The sequence below is a fragment of the Schistocerca americana genome, chromosome 2, assembly GCF_021461395.2.
Source record: "Schistocerca americana isolate TAMUIC-IGC-003095 chromosome 2, iqSchAmer2.1, whole genome shotgun sequence".
Classification (NCBI taxonomy): Eukaryota; Metazoa; Arthropoda; class Insecta; order Orthoptera; family Acrididae; genus Schistocerca; species Schistocerca americana.
In genome coordinates this window covers 226,457,092-226,478,085 of record NC_060120.1, presented here as the reverse complement: position 1 = coordinate 226,478,085, position 20,994 = coordinate 226,457,092, and positions in this window count along the sequence as shown.

Here is a 20,994-nt window from a genome sequence, read left to right as displayed (position 1 = left end):
CTGGCTCAGGTCTAGTATCGACTATCCCTCATGCGGCTCCATTGCCAGTATCTATGAGTATGAGTTGGTATCTGTAGGTTGGGCTCTTAGAAGGGCTTTGCTTGCCGATATCTATTTTGGGTTAGCTGGCAACAAAACGACTATTCACGTTGATGTGTAGAATATATGAGTCTGGTGATATACCATCTGACTTTCGGAAAAGCATCATCCACACAATTCCGAAGACGGCAAGAGCTGACAAGTGCGAGAATTATCGCACAATCAGCTTAGCAGCTCATGCATCGAAGCTGATTACAAGAATAATATACAGAAGAATGGAAAAGAAAATTGAGAATGCGCTAGGTGACGATCAGTTTGGCTTTAGGAAAAGTAAAGGGACGAGAGAGGCAATTCTGACGTTACGGCTAATAATGGAAGCAAGGCTAAAGAAAAATCAAGACACTTTCACAGGATTTGTCGACCTGGAAAAAGCGTTCGACAATATAAAATGGTGCAAGCTGTTCGAGATTCCGAAAAAAGTAGGGGTAAGCTATAGGGAGAGACGGGTCATATACTGTATGTGCAACAACCAAGAGGGAATAATAAGAGTGGACGATCAAGAACGAAGTGCTCGTATTAAGAAGGGTGTAAGACAAGGCTGTAGCCTTTCGCCCCTACTCTTCAATCTGTACATCGAGGAAGCAATGATGGAAATAAAAGAAAGGTTCAGGAGTGTAATTAAAGTACAAGGTGAAAGGATATCAATGATACGATTCGCTGATGACATTGCTATACTGAGTGAAAGTGAAGAAGAATTAATGATCTGCTGAACGGAATGAACAGTCTAATGAGTACACAGTATGGTTTGAGAGTAAATCGGATAAAGACGAAGGTAATGAGAAGTAGTAGAAATGAGGACAGGGAGAAACTTAACAACAGGATTGATGGTCACGAAGTCAATGAAGTTAAGAAATTCTGCTACCTAGGCAGTAAAATAACCAATGACGGATGGAGCAAGGAGGACACCAAAAGCAGACTCGTTATGGTAAAAAAGGCATTTCTGGCCAAGAGAAGTCTACTAATATCAAATACCGGCCTTAATTTGAGGAAGAAATTTCTGACGATGTATGTCTGGAGTACAGCATTGTATGGTAGTGAAACATGGACTGTGGGAAAACCGGAACAGAAGAGAATCGAAGCATTTGAGATGTGGTGCTATAGACGAATGTTGAAAATTAGGTGGACTGATAAGGTAAGGAATGAGGAGGTTCTACGCAGAATCGGAGAGGAAAGGAATATGTGGAAAACACTGATAAGAAGAAGGGACAGGATGATAGGACATCTGCTAAGACATGAGGGAATGACTTCCATGGTACTAGAGGGAGCTGTAGAGGGCAAAAACTGTAGAGGAAGACAGAGATTGGAATACGTCAAGCAAATAATTGAGGACGTAGGTTGCAAGTGCTACTCTGAGATGAAGAGGTTAGCACAGGAAAGGAACTCGTGGCGGGCCGCATCAAACCAGTCAGTAGACTGTTGACCAAAAAAAAAAAGGCCCGAGAGGAGGGCACCGAGTTTGAGGATTGGCTGTAGCGTCGTGACAAGAGGTAGTCACGAGGTCCTAGCGGCCGAAGCCACGAGCTGCGCAAGGAGGGCCAGAGCAGAGCGAAGACACCGGAGTACTTCACAGAGGTCAGACGTTGGTTGGTTGGCAACATTCGTGTCGGACGACCGCTCGTGGCCTGGCTGCTCTCTTCTGCCTGACTTTCATCGGCACCACTCAGTAACCGCAGCGACGTACCGTGGATCCATGGAGCTGCTTGCTGATAAAGGGGAGCAGCGTTCTGTAATCCTCGTGGTGATTTGTGTCATTGTCTACTTGGCCTCCTTATAATTTGTGGTTTGTACCCGACCCCCAGAGTTTTCCTCGGTCGGCTCTTTCTTCGCAGATATAGGCCGTAGTATTGTGCTAAGACACTAGTTGTCATTTGAAAATTATCCCACTATTACATTGCCTTTCCTTTATGGTTTGTTCCCGATCATTAATGTTCTAATGAACCAGCTCCTGGACGTAAATACAGCCGGAACAATTGCGCTAAGGCACAGGTTAGCGTTAAACAAAAGAGGGACCTTTGAGTTAGATTTAGATGTTAACCATTTGAATTATTTGATTGTCATTAGTTATAATCTGAACAACCTGTTGTGCTAAGCTGTGCGTTTCTGTGCTTGAAAGACCAGGTCATTATTGGTGTATTTTAGGTGGATCTTGTGGTTCCGCCGAGTGAGTTCTCTTGTAATAAGTGTTCACAAGTAATGTCTTAAGACGTTCCGTCAGAGCGGTCTTAGTAACTGACAATCAGTTTAACTTTGAAAATATTAACAGCCAACTGTCCTCAGGGTTTTACTCAAAATAAGATAGTCGGAAATGACGGTTTGGGATCCAGTCGCACCTTGGTTGCCGATTGAAATTAAGAAGTTGGTTGCTTCGAAATAATCCTTATCATTGTCATTTTGCTTCCTAATCTCTTTAACCTTTAAGCGCAGGTGCGCATGTTAACCCCGAACCGTTTGACATACAGCTTTCCAATTAAAAGTTACGTCGTTGAGTAATTGAATCACTCTTGTCATCAATGGTGCTTATATAGTTTTCATGAGTTGCGGAAGGGCATTTAATAAGACAGCAATAGTAAACACCGCTGTTTCACCCGATAACGGGCAGGCTGCAGATCTGACGGTCTTGTAATCATTGTCATATTGTTTGCTGTTATGCAATACAGCACTTCAGATTTCTTTTGTAAAAGATTTTTCATCTTAAGGTTTAAGGTCAAAAGAACTTGGCAAATTTGTTCATTTTGTTAAAGAAAATTTTACAATTATATGTATTGTTATATAAACAGGTTATGTGGAAAGAAAGTTATATTGGTGGGTAGTCCCTTCCATGTTTTTCTTAATTCCTTTAAGTACCACGTCTCACCGATAACTGGTTAATGTACTCAGTATGGGGGGTGACCACCTCTTTCAACAATACAAGCCTGAAAACGACGGGGAATGCTGTGATTGATGTCATCAGTCTCATGTTGAAGCCGTAATGCCCGTTCTTCCTGCAGAACTGCTCGTAGTCTTGCGGAGTCCAAAATTGGTTCAAATGGCCCTGAGCACTATGGGACTTACCGTCTGAGGTCATCAGTCCCCTAGACTTAGAACTACTTAAACCTAACTAACCTAAGGACATCACGCACATCCATGCCCGAGGCAGGATTCGAACCTGCGACCGTAGCAGCCGCGTGGTTCCGGAGTGAAACGCCTAGAACGGCTCGACCACATCGGCCGTCTTTCGGAGTTGTTGGTGAGTGATGACGTGATGCAAACCGTCTCACTAGGGCATTCCAGACATGCTCTATGGAATTCAAATCAGGCGAGCGAGCAGGCGACGCCATGCGTGCAATTTCATCCGTTTCCAAGAAAACATCGGTCATCCATGCTATGCGAGGTCCAGCATTACCGTCCGTCGTACGAAATCTGTTCCCACAGCACCTGGGAACAACCACAGAGGAGGCCCACGATCTCGTCACGTGACTGCAGTTAAGCCATGCCGATCTACCCGTACAATTTCTTGGATAGGTGCTCGAGTGGTCAATCCCTGCTCACACCATTAGGGATCCTCCTCGATATCGGTCTCTTTCTACAATGTATGGTCCAGAAATCGTCTACCACGTTCCCTCCAGATGCGAATCCCTTGAGAACCACTCTCCAGACTAAATCACGGCTCATCTTTGAAAATAACATTGTCCCACTGTTCTGTCGCCAAAGTGGCATGTTGATGACTCCTCTCTAGACGTTTCCCTCTGTGGGAGTCAGTCATACAGCATGTCTCCAACAATAAAGGCCCACCGAGCGAGGTGGCGCAGTGGTTCGACACTGGACTCCCATTCGGGAGGACGACGGTTCAATCCCGCGTCCGGCCATCCTGATTTAGGTTTTCCGTGATTTCCCTAAATCACTCCAGGCAAATGCCGGGATGGTTCCTCTGAAAGGGCACGGCCGACTTCCTTCCCCATCCTTCCCTAATCTGATGAGACCGATGACCACGCTGTCTGGTCTCCTTCCCCAAAACCAACCAACCAATAAAGGCCACTCTGCCGGAGCCTTCTACACATCGTCTGCCTCAATACAACACGTCCAGTGGATGCTGCGAGCTCACATTCAAGTTGCCGTGCAGTACTAAGGAGGTACTGTCGTGCCCTCACACGAAACAACGGTCTCTCTTCTGAGATCATACGTGGTCGGCTCTGCTCTGGGCTTCGGGATACGATTTCAGTCTCTATACACTGCCGCCACAGCCAAGAAACGAGAGAGCGATTCACACCTCATTTTGCGACTGATCTCCTTCTTTTCTTTCTCTGGTCCTCCATTGTAGAGAGTCTGGTAAGCATCTTCTCTGTGCCCTACAGCACTACCTGCAGCTGTGCACACAGAGATTGCGGACGTGGGGCTACCCGGAAAACTCTACATCGTTTCATAGGTGCCCTAACGTCACATCGTTGGCGTGGCTGTCCATTGACCTGAAAGCCATCTACCTTGCAGAAGACGATCGTATGGACATCTGGTTGACAGTTTGTTTGACTATATCGTGAAGTAGACGCAGGACGGGGAAACAGGGGTTTGTTGCTTTAATTTTGGACAGCAGTGTAATTTACAGCTCGACTGACGTTTCACGTGCTGCGTCCAACCTCTATTGCTGAGGCATCCAACTTATGATTGTGTACCACTTCACATGGCACGTAGAGGTCAAAGTGGACCGTTACAGTCACCTCACAGAGCCCAGGGCCGAGTGGCGGTCGTCAGTTCTTATCTCTCGGCTGCCGCTGCCCAATCGCTCTCCGACGACACTCGAGCCCTGCTGTCCCTGCGGGAGCGCGCCCTTCGCCCTCGACTGATCCTCGTCTGGCGGCCGTCAAGCACCTCCCCTCTCGGAGCGCGGAATCCAGTGGGTGAGGGTCTCGGCGTGCGATGGTGGCTGGCGATAGGGGGCGTTGCGCAGGGCCGCCGGCGCCCTATCTGCCGGGGAATCTCCTCCTCTCCTGCTGAAGGACTGCCGGCTCTGACTGATGGCCGCCCTCCAGGGCCTTCACGCTCGGCCGCCTATCGACACGCATCTTCCAGTGGCTCGGGCCCGCCTCTGAGGACAGGACAGCGTCTTAAGGTGCCGCGTGACGCAACATCCCACGTGCCCTGGTAGCTTGAAACCTCTTCCTAAAGTGGGAACTGCTGTACCCTAGACTGCTATTAACGAACGGATCCACAATTCCCTTTCCCATTCTCCTGTATATTATTCATTACTGTGCCGAAGATAGCAGGGGAAGCGAGAACTATCACACAATCAACTTAACAGCTAATGCAGACAGAAGTAGACTTGCGCTCTATCTAACCGAAGGTTCGGTGGTTTTGGTACGCTACATAAATGACGTAAAAATGTTAGGATCATCGGTAGTATTCTTAGGGAATGAAATACAGCACTGGCCATTAAAATTGCTACACCACGAAGATGACGTGCTACAGACGCTAAATTTAACCGACGAGAAGAAGATGCTGTGATATGCAAATGATTAGCTTTTCAGAACATTCACACAAGTTTGGCGCCGGTGGCGGCACCTACAACGTGCTGACGTGATGAAAGTTTCCAACCGATTTTTCATACACAAACAGCAATTGACCGGCGTTGTCTGGTGAAACGTTGTTGTGAGGCCTCGTTTAAGGAGGAGAAATGCGTACCTTCACGTTTCCGACTTTGATGAAGGTCGGAGTGTAGCCTATCGCGACTGCGGTTTATCGTATCGCGACATTGCTGTTCGCGTTCGTCGAGATCCAATGACTGTTAGCAGAATACGGAATCGGCGGGTTCAGGAGAGTAATACGGAACTCCGTGCTGGATCCCAACGGCCTCGTATCACTAGCAGTCGAGATGACAGGCATCTTATCCGCATGGCTGTAACGGATCGTGCAGCCACGTCTCGATCCCTGAGTCAGCAGCTAGGGACGTTTGCAAGACAACAACCATCTGCACGAACAGTTTGACGACGTTTGCAGCAGCATGGGCTATCAGCTCGGAGACCATGGCTGCGGTTACCCATGACGCTGCATCACAGACAGGAGCGCCTGCGGTGGTGCACTCAACGACGACATTGGTACACGAATGGCAAAACTTCATTTATTTCCGGATGAATGCAGGTTATGTTTACAACATCGTGATGGTCGCATCCGTGTTAGGCGACATCGCGGTGAACGCACATTGAAAGCGTGTATTCGTCTTCGCCATACTGGCGTATCAGCCGGCGTGCTGGTATGGGGTTCATTGGTTACACGTCTCGGCCACCTCTTGTTCGCATTGACAGCACTTTGAACAGATGTGTTACGACCCGAGGCACTACCCTTCATTCGATCCCTCCGACACCCTACATTTCAGAAGGATAATGCACGGCCGCATGTGGCAAGTCCTGTACGGGCCGTTCTGGATACAGAAAATGTTCGACTGCTGCCCTGGCCAGCACATTCACCAGATCTCTCACCAATTGAAAACGTTTGGTCAATGGTGGCCGAGCAACTGGCTCACCACAATACGCCAGTCACTACTCTTGATGAACTGTGGTATCATGTTGAAGCTGCATAGGCAGCTGTATCTGTACACGCCATGCAATCTCTGTTTGACTCAATGCCCAGGGGTATCAAGGCCGTTATTACGGCCAGAGGTGATTGTCTTGAGTACTGATTTCTCAGCATCTACGCACCCAAATTGCTTGAAACTGTAATCACATGTCAGTTTTAGTATAATATATTTGTCCAATGAATACCCGTTTATCATCTGCATTTCTCCTTGGTGTAGCAATTTTAATGGCCAGTAGGGTATAAATGAATGTTTAAGAGAAAAACTGCGGCTCGACAACTTCTCTTTGTTTATTTTTTCACAGAAATAAAACCGCACATCATTCAGTGTTATCCCATTGTGTATTTTATATCCTCACAGAATATTAACTGCATTTTATAAGTAATAAAAATTAGTAGGTAGCGTAACTTTTACATCTTTTACGTAACCAAGGAAATTACTTTTGATGCACGTACAGTTTACACGCGGAAACGTAAAAGAATTATGCAACTATTCTTTGTTCTTAGTGGCTGGCAGTGAAAAATATGTCTTTTAATGACATAATTATTACGAATATCAGCCAGCTACGCTACTCTGTTAATTGTTTTTATTTTATATCATTCACTATGAGCCCATTTCGGCACATTGCCATCATCAGGTCCTCTGTAAATACATAAGTAAGCGATGGTCAATAATATAATGGTCCGTAACAATGTTTAGAAAACTTATAATACATCGTTAGGTGTTTTTACCTTCCATGTAACAACATCGTTGCTGCCATGTCCTGTCTGTTTTAGAATCATTGTTTTCTCCTAGATGTACACTGGACATGTACATTCATTTCAGTTAGTTTCCATGCATACTATTTATCTGACACCTTGGATGACAGTGGAATAGCGATATTATATGTTTACATAGTTACCATTACAAATAAGCGATAAGTCGAAATTCAGTTGTTTCTTATTATTTTTATAGGTTTGTTTGTAATCAAGTTTTTTCTGGATTTTGTTTTAGTTTTATTTGCGATTTTTATTTTACATTGTTAATTTTTTCGTAATAATTTTGTTATTGTCTATGGTTTATGTTGGTGTTATATCTTTATATATACTCTTCATGTTGTTATCGCTGTTACTATGGATATGTGTTATTATCGTCTCTGATTTAGTACTTTACCCGTATTCTTTATTTATAATTTGAATAAAGTTTACTACGTACTTTATGTGCTTTAGGTCGGTTTGTTCGTTCAGTAATACTGTAAGGTTACTGTTTGCATGTGAATGTACCTCTATTTCATCAAGGATGTTCATGAATGTTTCCTTTTGTTGTTCTGTGTAAAGTTTTTGGCATGTGTTACACGAAATTTTGTAAATGCCAAAAATTCTACATGGGACAAACCGGTAGAAACTTCGAAGTCAGATATAAAGAGGCCACCAGAGAAAGTGAAAACAACCCATCCGTATTTTTTCAACATCTACAAACACAAAAACACGACGTAAAACCTATAAACGAAGCACTTGAAACCCTCCACATTGCGCACTGGAAACGCAGGTATGACCTTAGTTCACCAAATGTTACTAGGAAAACTATCGTAGTCTACAGTTACTTGAAGTGGTCTACTGTAGCTACGATAGTTTTACAGCTCTAGACAAGAGTAACAAAGAGAAGAATGGCAAAGATAATTAAGTATGTGTTAGAAAGCAGTATGGCTCCAGAGGGGCAGTTCTGAAGCTACGACTGATAATGGAAGCAAGACTTAAGAAAAATGAAGACGCTTTCATAGAACATGTCAACCTCTAAAATGCTTTCGACATTGTAAAACTGTGCAAAATGTTGAAATACTGAGAAAAATAGGAGTGAGCTATAGGGAAAGACTGGTAATATACATGTACAAAAACCCAGAAAGAATAAGAACGATGGAAGACCAAACACGAAGTGCTCTCATTATAAAGCGTGTAAGATAAGGTTGTAGATCTTGCCCCTACTGTTCAACTCTATACATGAAGAAGCAACGGCGGAGATAGAACAAAAGGTTCAAGAGTGGGACAGAATTTCAATGATAAGATTCACTGAGGGCTGGATCTCGTCTGTTAAAATGATGTAGTGTTACAGAACGTGTTGAATGGGATGAACAGCCGAACGAGTGCGGAATCTCGGTTAAGAGTAAACCAAAGAAAGACAAAAACGAATGAGGAGCAGCAGAAATTAGATTAGCGATAAAATGTTTATCCAAAATTGGGGACCACGAAGTAGACGAAGGAACTCTGATACCTTGCAAGCAAAATGGCAGATGGTGGACGAAGCCAGGAGGACACAGAAAGGAGATCAGACCAAGAAATGTCTACTAGCATCACACATCGACGTTAATACGGGAAACAGTTTCCTGATAATGTACGTTTCGAACAGTTCATAGAATTGAAGTGAATCATGGATTGTAAGACAGTTGGAAAGAAGAGAATAAATTCGTTGAAATTTTGGATATTTGTGGTGGGTTCTATGGGACCAAACTGCTGAGGTCATCGGTCCCTAAGATTACGCACTACTTAACCTAACTTAAACTAACTTACGCTAAGAACAACACGCACACACCCATGCCCGAGGTAGGACTCGAACCTCCGAGGGGGGAGCCGCGTGGACCGTGATAAGGCGCCTCAAACTGCGCGGCTACACCGCGCGGCTGATTCGTTTGAGTGCGGTTACGTAGAAGGATTTTGAAAATAGGGTGAACAGGTAAGGAATGAGGCAATTCTCAACAGTATAAGTGAAGAAAGGAACATATGGAAAACAATGATAAGAAGTAGTGTAGGATAACAGTACATGTCCCGATACACCAACGAATAAGTTTCATGGTACTAGACGGAGCTGCAGAGAGCACAAAGTGAGGGGAATGAATAGACTCGAACACATCCAACATATAACTGAGGACGTAGGGTCGAAGTGCTTCTCTGAAATGAAGAAGCTGACACAGGCGAGGAATTCATGGAGTGTCGCATCACACCAGTCAGAAGACTGATGACTCAAAAACAAAAAATGAGTAAGTTACTAACAAAAATATTCGTGTCATCAACTTGTATCCATGAGTAACTAAGCTGACTGTGTGGCAGTTCTCACAATATTCATCTTATTCCTACTACCTTGAAAAACCGTTTGGCTGTCACTCCTCCCAATGAAAATATTCCTTCGAAAATTTGGAAAATTCCGAAGGAATGGTTCAAATGGTTCAAATGGCTCTGAGCACTATGGGACTCAACTGCTGAGGTCATTAGTCCCCTAGAACTTAGAACTAGTTAAACCTAACTAACCTAAGGACATCACACACATCCATGCCCGAGGCAGGATTCGAACCTGCGACCGTAGCGGTCTCGCGTTTCCAGACTGCAGCGCCAGAACCGCGCGGCCATCCGAAGGAATGTTACCTATTTTCCGCCATATGATACCACAAGTATGTATAAGTTCTTTCCTAGTCTGGGTCCCCTATGTCTTACAGATCAACACTCCTCTCTATCAAGATGTATAGATTCCGAATCCCAATGTTAGTGAGCTGAATTCAAGTCGGAGGAATAGGATTAGTAAGAGCAATCAAACGACGTAGCAGACTCAAGACGTGCGGTTCTGAGCCAGAACATTATGACCACCTGCTTAATAATGTCTTAGCCAACCTTTGGAACACGATACAGCGGCGATCCGGAGTGACTTGCGTTCGACAACTGCTTGCTAGGTTTCTGGAAGTATATGGTATTAGATGTCTACGTACAGGTCAGTGAATGGTTTGTTGGCACGGAGGTAGCGCAAGATAGCGTCCCAGATGTCTCCCATTCAGCTCACAGTGGATGAATATGGTGACCAAGATACCGACTTGTATTCTCTATAATGCTCTTCAACTCTTCAAACCACTGTAGCACGATTCTCGCCTTTTTCAAGATACCAACTTGTATTCTCTATATTGCTCTTCAAACATCTGTAGCATCAGTCTAAACTGGTTTTATGCAGCCCGCAACAAATTTCTCTCCCGTGCCAACTTCTTCATTTCAGAGTAGCACTTACTACCTACGTCCTCAATATTTGTGGATGTATCCCAATCTCTGTCTTCCTCTGCATTTTTTGCCTCTACAGCTCCCTTTAGTACCATGGAAGTCATTCCATCATGCTTTAACAGATGTTCTATCATCCTGTCCCATCCCCATGTCAGTGTTTTTCACATATTACTTTCCTCTCCGATTCTGCACAGAACCTCCTCATTCTTCACCTTATCAGTCCACCTGTCATCTTCCGACTTCTATGTTTGGCACAATGAAGGTGCGGAAGTAGTACGTCCAGAGGCTGTTTTTCGAATGGTTATTGATGCAGCAAGACGTTGGTACCGACGCACACCAGTAGAGTTTTACCATGCGGCCATAAAGGCCCTCCGAGTAAGGAGGGATTACGTTGGAAAACAGGGTTTCGTAGCTAAAAGAGTGGGTAAAAATATGAAGCATTGGAATCCTGAATAAAACCAACCTGCTTTCAGAAAAAGAACTGTTGCGTTACTTATTGAACGCCCCTTATAGACAACTACAAGATACTGTACACAACAACGATGAATATTTCGGTAGTGTACGATTACGTGTTTAGTGGTCTTCCTCTGAAGCTCATTAAATCGTTTCAATATTTAGTGTTAATATTAAGTAAAAGGCGGTTGGTAGCACACAGCCTGAGTATCAAAAACAGTTTGGGGATGGAAGGAAACGCAGGGGTAATAATTAAAGGGAAAAACCAAAAGCATGACTAAAGTGAATTGAATGAGTTGGCTGTCCGTTGCAGTGGTCACGCAGAGATGAAGAGGTTTGCACAGGATAGGCTAGCACGGAGAGCTAGATAGCACAGGATAGGCTAGCACTGAAAGCTAGATCACACAGGTCATCGGACTGAAGACAGCAATACTAACAAGTTACATGAAGTGGGACGAACAAATAAAAGCTTTAATATTGAATACGAATGTAAGAGTAAGACTTGTCTGGAAGTTCTGGTAAAATTTGTTGCATCTGTACAGAGAACCGAAGTCAGTAAGCAAGTGTGACAACTCTAGATTACTATTTCATTATTACGATTCCTTATGCAGTCGTAGTGAGAGCAGAATAGTGCTCCTAGGATAGTCTGAGATCAGTCTAGTACACACGAAAGAGTAACAGAGGTGTAAAAGTATACGGCCGATCCCTAGAGATGGCTTGGGGCAGCTACATCGACAGGAAGCTGAGTGGCCACGGTGTGAGGGTGGGTGGCAGGCGATGAGGTCCAGGAAGACACGTCTGTCAAAATTAACACCTTTCCTATTGTCAAGAATAAAATCCGCTACACCTAAAAAATTATTTATTTCTAAACAGGAAAGCACTAACGGTTTCAGGACATATGTCCCATCTTCAGGCCCATGTTAAAATGTGAGTCCACAAGAACGAATAACTAAGGTTAAAATGTGTTAAAACAGTGCATCTCTGGTACTCGATACACAAGATAATGTCCTCTTCATGCCTTGTACTAGGTGTGCGTTAGTTTATTATATTTTAACCTCACGTATGCATCCTTGCGGACTCACATTTGAATATGCACCTGAAATTAGCACATATATCCTGAAACCAGATTTTGCTTTCCTTTTTAAAAGCAAGTAACTTCTTACAGGTATAGTGAGTATTATTACTGACTACGAATAAAAGTTATGGATATCCCGCAAAGAGAAACATGTGACATTTCCAATTGATAGGGAGGTGTGATAGGGAGGCAACTACGACCCTGCCTCGCACGAGTGCGTCGGTAGTCGTTCAGCTGGAGGTCAGCGTCTGCCCAGCTGACTGCTACACACGCTGGTGCCCTGCTTTGGGGTGCCGGGCCCATGGCTAAGTTGCGTGAGCCAAATCCCGACGTTAACGGCGCGCACTAGTATCTTGCGGAGGCAGCTCCTCTTCGACGAATGTTTGCACCCAGAGATACGCCCACCTGCTGTGCTCGACATGTGACCTGCGGCCTACTGGTACTTGTCCGGCCGCTGCTGTAGTGAACCGGTATGCCTGCTCTCCTGCGGCACCAAATCCGGTGGGCGGACTTACGGGGAGAACACGGCAAATGCCCTAACCTGATTTCCCAAGAACTTCGCTCTGTGGAAAACGAGTGGAAATAAGCAAACACATGTTTCGGCTTATCCGTAGATACTCCATCGTTTCTGAAGAAACAACGGTCACAGTTTTCGAGGTATTTTGGAGGTACTTTACGTATTTTTACAGCCCTATATACGCAGACGAAGTAGTGCCTGAGCGGTTAGTATAGCGGGTTCTTAGTTTTGCTCCCCTGATTATTTTGTTTTCATTTATCTACACATGTCCGTATGTAGTTACTACATGAATGTTTCTTGTCGAATTCCGAGATTCAATGGTGTTCTATTAACTGTAAAATTACATCTGCATTTCACAATAAGTGTCATACATATATTATAGAATATCTGTGTATGACACTTTCGAAGCTACAAGCTATCTAAATTCTCATTCTAATATTTCATTATTATATCAGTTCTTATATTTATCTTTCAGAAAGATGGTGCATTCCGTTGATGATATCGATAATAGAAACATTCGATACATACAAATTCCGAACACTATGACCGTCATGCGAAGGTAGGTTTGCCAAAGTGACATTCTTTCCTATGAATCTCAATTGGGAAAGAAACTCCTTTAATACTGGTGAAGATTTCCGTCTTTGGCAATAATTTCTCTGCAACCCATGCATAATGCGTCACTTTCCCGAAAACTGGCGCTTGTAGACGATTATGAATCCAGGTACACTACACGAATTTCACCGAAAATAATTTTAAATAATTTTCTGATGCCTCCTTTTTCTTTTAATTTATTTGCTTGATTTACAATTAGTAGACGAATGAGGACAACGTTGTATCAATATTCACTGCAAAACATTCGTGTAGTGGTCTTCTCCTGACATGGATATAGAAAAGAAAAACAAAAATAAAGGTAATAATCGGGTCTCGAACACGGGGTGTCCGAACAGGCCTCGGATGGCCCAATGATATCGACCGACCGACACGTCATCCTCAACAGATAGGCTCCACTGGAGCGGATATGGAGGGGCATGTGGTCAACAAACCGCTCTCGCTGCAGCTGTCAGTTTTCGTGACCGAATCCGCTACCGAATCCGCTACTTCTCAATCAAGTAGTTCCTCAATTCGCCTCACAAGGGCTGAGAGTTCCCTGCTTGCCAGCAGCGCTCGGCAGACCGGATGGTGACCAACCCAAGTGCTAGTCACGCCTAATAGCGCTTAACTTCGGTGATCTGACGGGAACCGGTGTCATCATTGCGGCAAGGCCGTTGGCAAAATGCTCGTAAAGGATTTGGAAAATACCTCGAAAATTTGACCGTCGTTTTTTCAGAAACAATCGAGTATCTACGAATAAGCTGAGACACATGTTCGCTTACTTCGACCCCTCTTCCACTGAGGGAAGTTTCTAGAAATTCGGGCTATACCACTTGCCACGTTCTCCTTGTTAGTGCAGGAAGAGAGTACCCTGGCAGAGGCTGGAACCTGCGGCTGTAGTTGGTGGCTGCACGTCGTCTTCTCGTCCGGCGTAGCCTCTGTTTACTGTTGGTACTGCTGGACTACAAATGAATCTATTACAAAATCAATAGTTATCTATACCAGATAGCAGCATACTTGTTGTGTCAATGTACCACTCCTGGCATGTACTCGGCAACACCAATGAAACACCGATAATGGAGACATCGCCTTGCCTACGCCATGTATTGCTGCTGCACTGGCAAGTTACGCCGAGAGAGACTAGATCGGCTGGCAGTAATTTCACACGCTTCTTGTCATAACCCAAATGTCAAAACGCCACGCTCACCGGTCACCAACGGCTAATGCAGTATTCCATTGGACGTACTCACAAATTTTACTCTTATGTGGTAGTGCACTACAACTAATCTGAATCACTGGGTAAAAAATGACCATGTCCTGGAGAAACTCTCTTTGGTAAATTTACGGAATCAGTATTCAAGAAATACTGAAACACATAGATTTCATTGCAATAAGATGCAGGGTGGTCAATTGACCGTGACCGGGTCGAATATCTCACGAAGTAAGGATCAAACGATAAAACTACAAAGAACGAATCTTGTCTAGCGTGAAGGGGGAAACCAGATGGCGCTACCATAGGTCAAACGGATATCAACTGCGTTATTTTTAGTAAGAACCCCAATTTTATTACCTATTCGTGTAGTACGCAATGAAATACGAATGTTTTAGGTGAACCACATTTTTCGCTTTGTGACAGATGGTGCTGTAATAGTCACAAACATATGGCTCACAATTTTAGACAAACAGTGGGTAACAGGTAGGTTTTTTAAATTAAAATACAGAACGTAGGTACGTTTAAACATATTATTTCGGTTGTTCCAATGTGATGCATGTACCTTTGTGAATTTATCACTTCTGAGAACGTATGCTGTTACAGCGTGATTACCTGTAAGTACCACATTAATGCAATAAATGCTCAAAAGGATGTCTGTCAACCTCAATGCATTTGGCAGCACGTGTAACGACATTCCTCTCAACAGCGAGTAGTTCGCCTTCCGTAATGTTCGCACATGCATTGACAATGCGCTGACGCATATTGTCAGGCGTTGTCGGTGGATCACGAAAGCAAATATCATTCAACTTTCCCAACAGAAAGAAATCCGGTGACGTCAGATCCGGTGAAAGTGCGGGCCATGAAATATGCTATTCAATATCGCTTCAACCGCACGCGAGCTATGTGCCGGACATCCATCATGTTGGAAGTACATCGCCATTCTGTCATGCAGTGAAACATCTTGTAGTAACATCGGTAGAACATTACGTAGGAAATCAGCATACACTGCTCCTTTTAGACTGCCATCGATAAAATGGGGGTCAATTATCCTTCCTCCCATAATGCCGCACCATACATTAACCCGCCAAGGTCACTGATGTTCCACTTGTCGCAGCCATCGTGGATTTTCCGTTGCCCTATAGCGCATATCACGCCGGTTTACGTTACCACTGTTGGTGAATAACGCTTCGTCGCTAAATAGAACGCGTGCAAAAAATTTGTCATCGTCCCGTAGTTTCTCTTGTTCCCAGTGGCAGAACTGTATACGACGTTCAAAGTCGTCGCCATGCAATTCCTGGTACATAGAAATATGGTACTGGTGCAATCGATGTTGATGTAGTATTCTCAACACTGACGTTCTTGAGATTACCGATTCTCACGCAATTTGTCTGCCACTGATGTGCGGATTAGCCGCGACAGCAGTTAAAACACCTACTTGGGCATCATGATTTGTTGCAGGTCGGGGTTGACGTTTCACATGTGGCTGAGCACTTCCTGTTTTCTTAAATAACGTAACTATCCGGTGAACGGTCCGGACACTTGGATGATGTCGTCCGAGCAGCATACACAGCACACGCTCGTTGGGCATTTTGATCACAATAGCCATACATCAAAACGATATCAACCCTTTCCGCAATTGGTAAACGGTCCATTTTAACACGGGTAATGTATCACGAAGCAAATACCGTCCGCACTGGCGAAATGTTACCTGATACCACGTGCTGATACGTTTATGACAATTCCAGCACCATCTATCACAAAGCGAAAAAAGTGGTCCAACTAAAACAATCATAGTTCTTTACGTACAACACGAATACGTAATAAAAAATGGGGGCTCCTTTAAAAAAAAAAAAACGCAGTTGATATCCGTTTGACCTATGGCAGCGCCATCTAGCGGGCCAACCATAGCGCCATCTGGTTTCCCCCTTCAAGCTTGATGAGTTTCGTTCTTTGTTGTTTTTTCGTTTGATGCTTATTTCGTGAGATATTTGGCCCGGCCACTATCAATGGACCACCCTTTATGTATATATATATATATATATATATATATATATATATATATATATATATATATATATATATATGTGTGTGTGTGTGTGTGTGTGTGTGTGTGTGTACCTCGATGAATATTCGAATTCTCGGATTTAATAAGAGAGAAAACGATGATATTGGTAGGAAGTGCCTATGCCAACACTTTAAGTGCTTCTCAGGTTAAACAGGTTCAATCCGAACTCCACCGACAATATTTCAGATGCTGCCCAGAGACCTTTCGGGGTATTTTGGTTTAAGAGACCCACAATCTCTGGTGGCTCGTTCAGAGTAAAGGTATTTCCATTTATTTCCTTCATTTATCTGTCGTATTGTAATGAAAAATCTGCTAAGCGATGTAAATTAGTGGCATGCACTGTATGGCTTCTGTGGAAACAACATTTTCCACTTGTTCCCGGCCCTTGCTGTTGACAACAACTTTTCGCCATTAGGTTTGCGCCCAGTACAATTTGGTTTTTGTCTCAGGTATGCGTTTCCTGCAGTGTTTGTGGTACATTAACAGTTACGTGAGCCAGTGCGGGTAGGTTTACTGGCGGAGGCATGGTCGACGCGCGCAATTCATATACGGGTTCTAATAATGCATAGAAGAGCTGTTCCCTCACAAAGGCAACCACATCATAGTAATTTTGCATGTATGAGAGAAAATTATATCGAAATAATCAGAAGCCAGCTGCATAAAAGAAATTTAATTTCTCATCTGGTTTCAGGCACTTAGTGCCTTTCAATAGAAAGTTATACCTATCGCATTATTTGCGAGTATCAACAAGATAATTCCGTGGCCCTGTGGTTCATAGTACCTGTAAGAAAATGGTATCATGAAGCCCACCAACAAGTCTCTTACGCAACAGGTTGCTCAATATTTCGATATATGGACCTATAGTTGCACAGCTCTGTGTTTTGTGTTACACATTTTGGTGACTGAAGAGTAAAGGATTTTCGTTGCTATCAGTACGGAAAGTAGAACAGAACAGAAAATTATTTGTTACGTGGTGATCCGTTTGGCTTTAGGAAAGGTAAAGACTCCAGAGGGGCAATTCTAATGCTACGCTTAATAATGGAAATAAGACTGAAGAAAGATCGAGACACTTTCATAGGATTTAGGCAGTGTAAGATGGTGCAAGATGAAATCTTCAGAAAAATAGGTGCAAGTTATACGGAAATACGGTTAATATATAATACATACAAGATCAAGAAGGAAAGATAAAAATGGAAGACCAAGAACGTATTTCTCGAGTTATGAATGATATGAGACGGGGGTGTAGTCTCGTACTCATTTCGTTCAATCTACACATCGAAGGAACTATGAAGGAGACAGAAATGTTCAGTAGCGGGATTAAAATTCAGGATGACAGGATTTCAATGATAAGATTTGTTCAAATGGTTCAAATGGCTCTAAGCACTATGGGACTTAACATCTGAGGTCAACACATCCATGCCCGAGGCAGGATTCAAACCTACGACCGTAGCAACAGCGCGGTTCCGGACTGAAGCGCCTAGAATCGCTCGGTCACAGCGGCCGGCTAAGATTTGTTGATGATGATGTTATTATCAGTGAAAGTAAAGAAGAACTGCAGTAAGTGTTATACGGAATGAATAGTCTAATAGCACACTCCATGGGCTGATAGTAAATCGAAGAAAGACGAAAGAAGTGATAAGTAGCACAAATAAGAGCAGCGAGAAATTTATTATGATAATTGCTGATCACAAAGTAGACGGAGCTAAGGAATTCTGCTATCTATGCAGCAAAATAACCTATGATGGGCAGAGCTAGGTGGAGAAAAAGAGAAGATTGGCATTGCCAAGGAGGGTATTCCTGGCCAGGATAAGTCCACTAGTATCAAACATAGGTGTTAACTGTAGGAAGAAATTTCTGATAAGGTAAGTTTGGAGCACAGCATTGTATAGTAGTGCAACATGGACTGTTGGAAAACTGGAACAGAAAAGAATCGAAGCATTTCATATGTGGTGCTACAGAAGAATGTTGGAAGTTAGGTGGCATGATCAGATGTGGAATGAGGAGATTCTTCGCAGAACCAGTGAGGAAAGGAATATGTGGAAAATACTGAAAAGAAGGAGGGATAGGATGCTAGGATATCTGCTAGGACATAAGAAAATACCTTCCATCGTGTTAGAGTAAAACTGTAAGAGAAGACTAATATTGTAATGAACTCAACAGATAATTGAGAACGCTGGTTGCAAGTGCTACTCTGAGATGAAGTGGTTTGGCGCAGGAGAAGAAGACTGAAGACTGATAATGTCAGAAGACTGATAAAGGAAAGTGTATGTACAGGAATAAAAAACGAGAAGCAAATTAATAAGTGATGTCACACATTAACTACACAGAGCTCCATGACTATCTATCTATGAATCTATCTGTTTTGGTTGGCAGGAGAGCCAACACCGTGTTACTAGAGGAGGCCGAAAGGCACGCGTTTTAGCTCACGCAGGCTGGCAAGAGGTCGAGAACAGAACAAGGAAATTATAATTTAGAAAAACGGACGTAGCTGGTGGAATACTTAACATTAATCCGTTGATGAAGAACGTCGGTCTTGACGGTACATGATTCACAATATCAATAGTAACTGATAATGTCGCCTTGCTAGGTTGTAGCAAATGGCGTAGCTGAAGGCTATGCTAATCTATCGTCTCGGCAAATGAGGACCTATTTTGTCAGTGAACCATCGCTAGCAAAGTCGGTTGTACAACTGGGGCGAGTGCTAGGAAGTCTCTCTAGACCTGCCGTGTGGCGGCGCTCGGTCTGCAATCACTGATAGTGGCGACACGCGGGTCCGACGTATACTAACGGACCGCGGCCGATTTAAAGGCTACCACCTGGCAAGTGTGGTGTCTGGCGGTGACACCACACTATCACTTGAGCCTTGTCCCGCAGTTACGCAGGGTCAGCCATCCTTAATCGGATTTGGGATTTTAATGGCTGAGGGGTGGCCGGATGCCCTTCCCGCCGCCACCCCGTACCCCCCGGGATGGAATTAGTGTACCCCAACTGTCTGCGTCGAGTGTAATCCATGGAATAATACGAATGTGTTCAGATGTCTGCGAGCCGTGTAACTGAGGCGGAACATGGGGATTCACCTAACGGGATGTGGAAAACCACCAAAAAACCACATCCAGGCTGGCCAGCACAGCGGCCCTCGTCGTTAATCCTCCAGGCGGATTCAATCCGGGGCCGGCGCGCCTACCGGAGTCCAGGAAGCAGCGCGTTCTCGCTCTCGGCTACCCTGGCGGGTTCAGAGCTCCATGACTATGCGTCCTTTACTCTTAAATTAAAAATTATTGTCCATCCGTGTCATGTTTAATTTTCGCAGAGTCAGTAAGCTATGCAACGTTAGCCAAGTGCAATAAAATTCCCCAACCACTCTTTCATCCATGTAATATGGTGTTATTCATGCGTTTCTCTCGAGAACAATGAGCGTCGGGTCCCGAGGTCGGCGCTAGATTATATCTGAGTCGTGCTTGCAGTAGTGTTTAAGTATCGAGTCAAGCAAGCGTGATGCGGCTTCTTTCGACCGTATTCGCGTAAAGTACAGCAGTTCGCCGGTGTTTGCTGTCACGGCGTCCGTCTGCGCGGTTGCTAATGCGGTCGCCGTAGCGGAAGATTCCGCCACACCGCGGCAGCGTGGCTGTGCTGACTGCACGGCCCAGCACCCTCTAGAGTCTCTAGAGGTATGCCGCGGTCTGCTGCTTGCCGACTGCTTTGCGCTGGCAACGCCGACCTCAGGGCTCAGTATACGGCCCGGCTATAAAACACCAGCGAAAGGAGTGAGTCTGCGATTCTTTTGGGGCACATTCATCACATACGAGGCGGTATTCAGTGGCAGCAAACATAGGGGAATACGCCTGCCTGAAAAGAAATCCCTCTCGCCCTTTATACACTACATCTTTTCGCGGAATGCGCTCCATTTCCTGTCTCCACTATGTCCGGTTTCTGCTGTCTCTTGGGACGCATAAAGGCGCACATGTACGCAAGGTGTTGCACAGTTCCTATCGTACGCTTCCAGCGTTATGAAGGGAATTAGCAAGCAAAGTTTCGTTTATATGTTGCAGAGAACAATTACGTCTGGCATAGATCATCTGGAAGGTTCGCAGGAGAGCTTCTGTAAAGTTCGGAAGGTAGGAGACGAGGTACTGGCAGAAGTGAAGCTGTGAGGAGGGGCCGTGAGTCGTGCTTGGGTAGCTCAGTCGGTAGAGCACTTGCCCGCGAAAGGCAAAGGGCCCGAGTTCGAGTCTCGGTCCGGCACACAGTTTTAATCTGCCAGGAAGTTTCATCTGGAAGATTCATTTAAACGATATGATGTGGAACGAGGCTGTTTATAGTGTATGTACACTTCACTAATTTCGGTGCATGGCTACAAGTTGACCATTTACAAGTTTCTGAACGGAACACTGGTTTAAATTAAACATTAATGAATATTTTAATTTTCAATC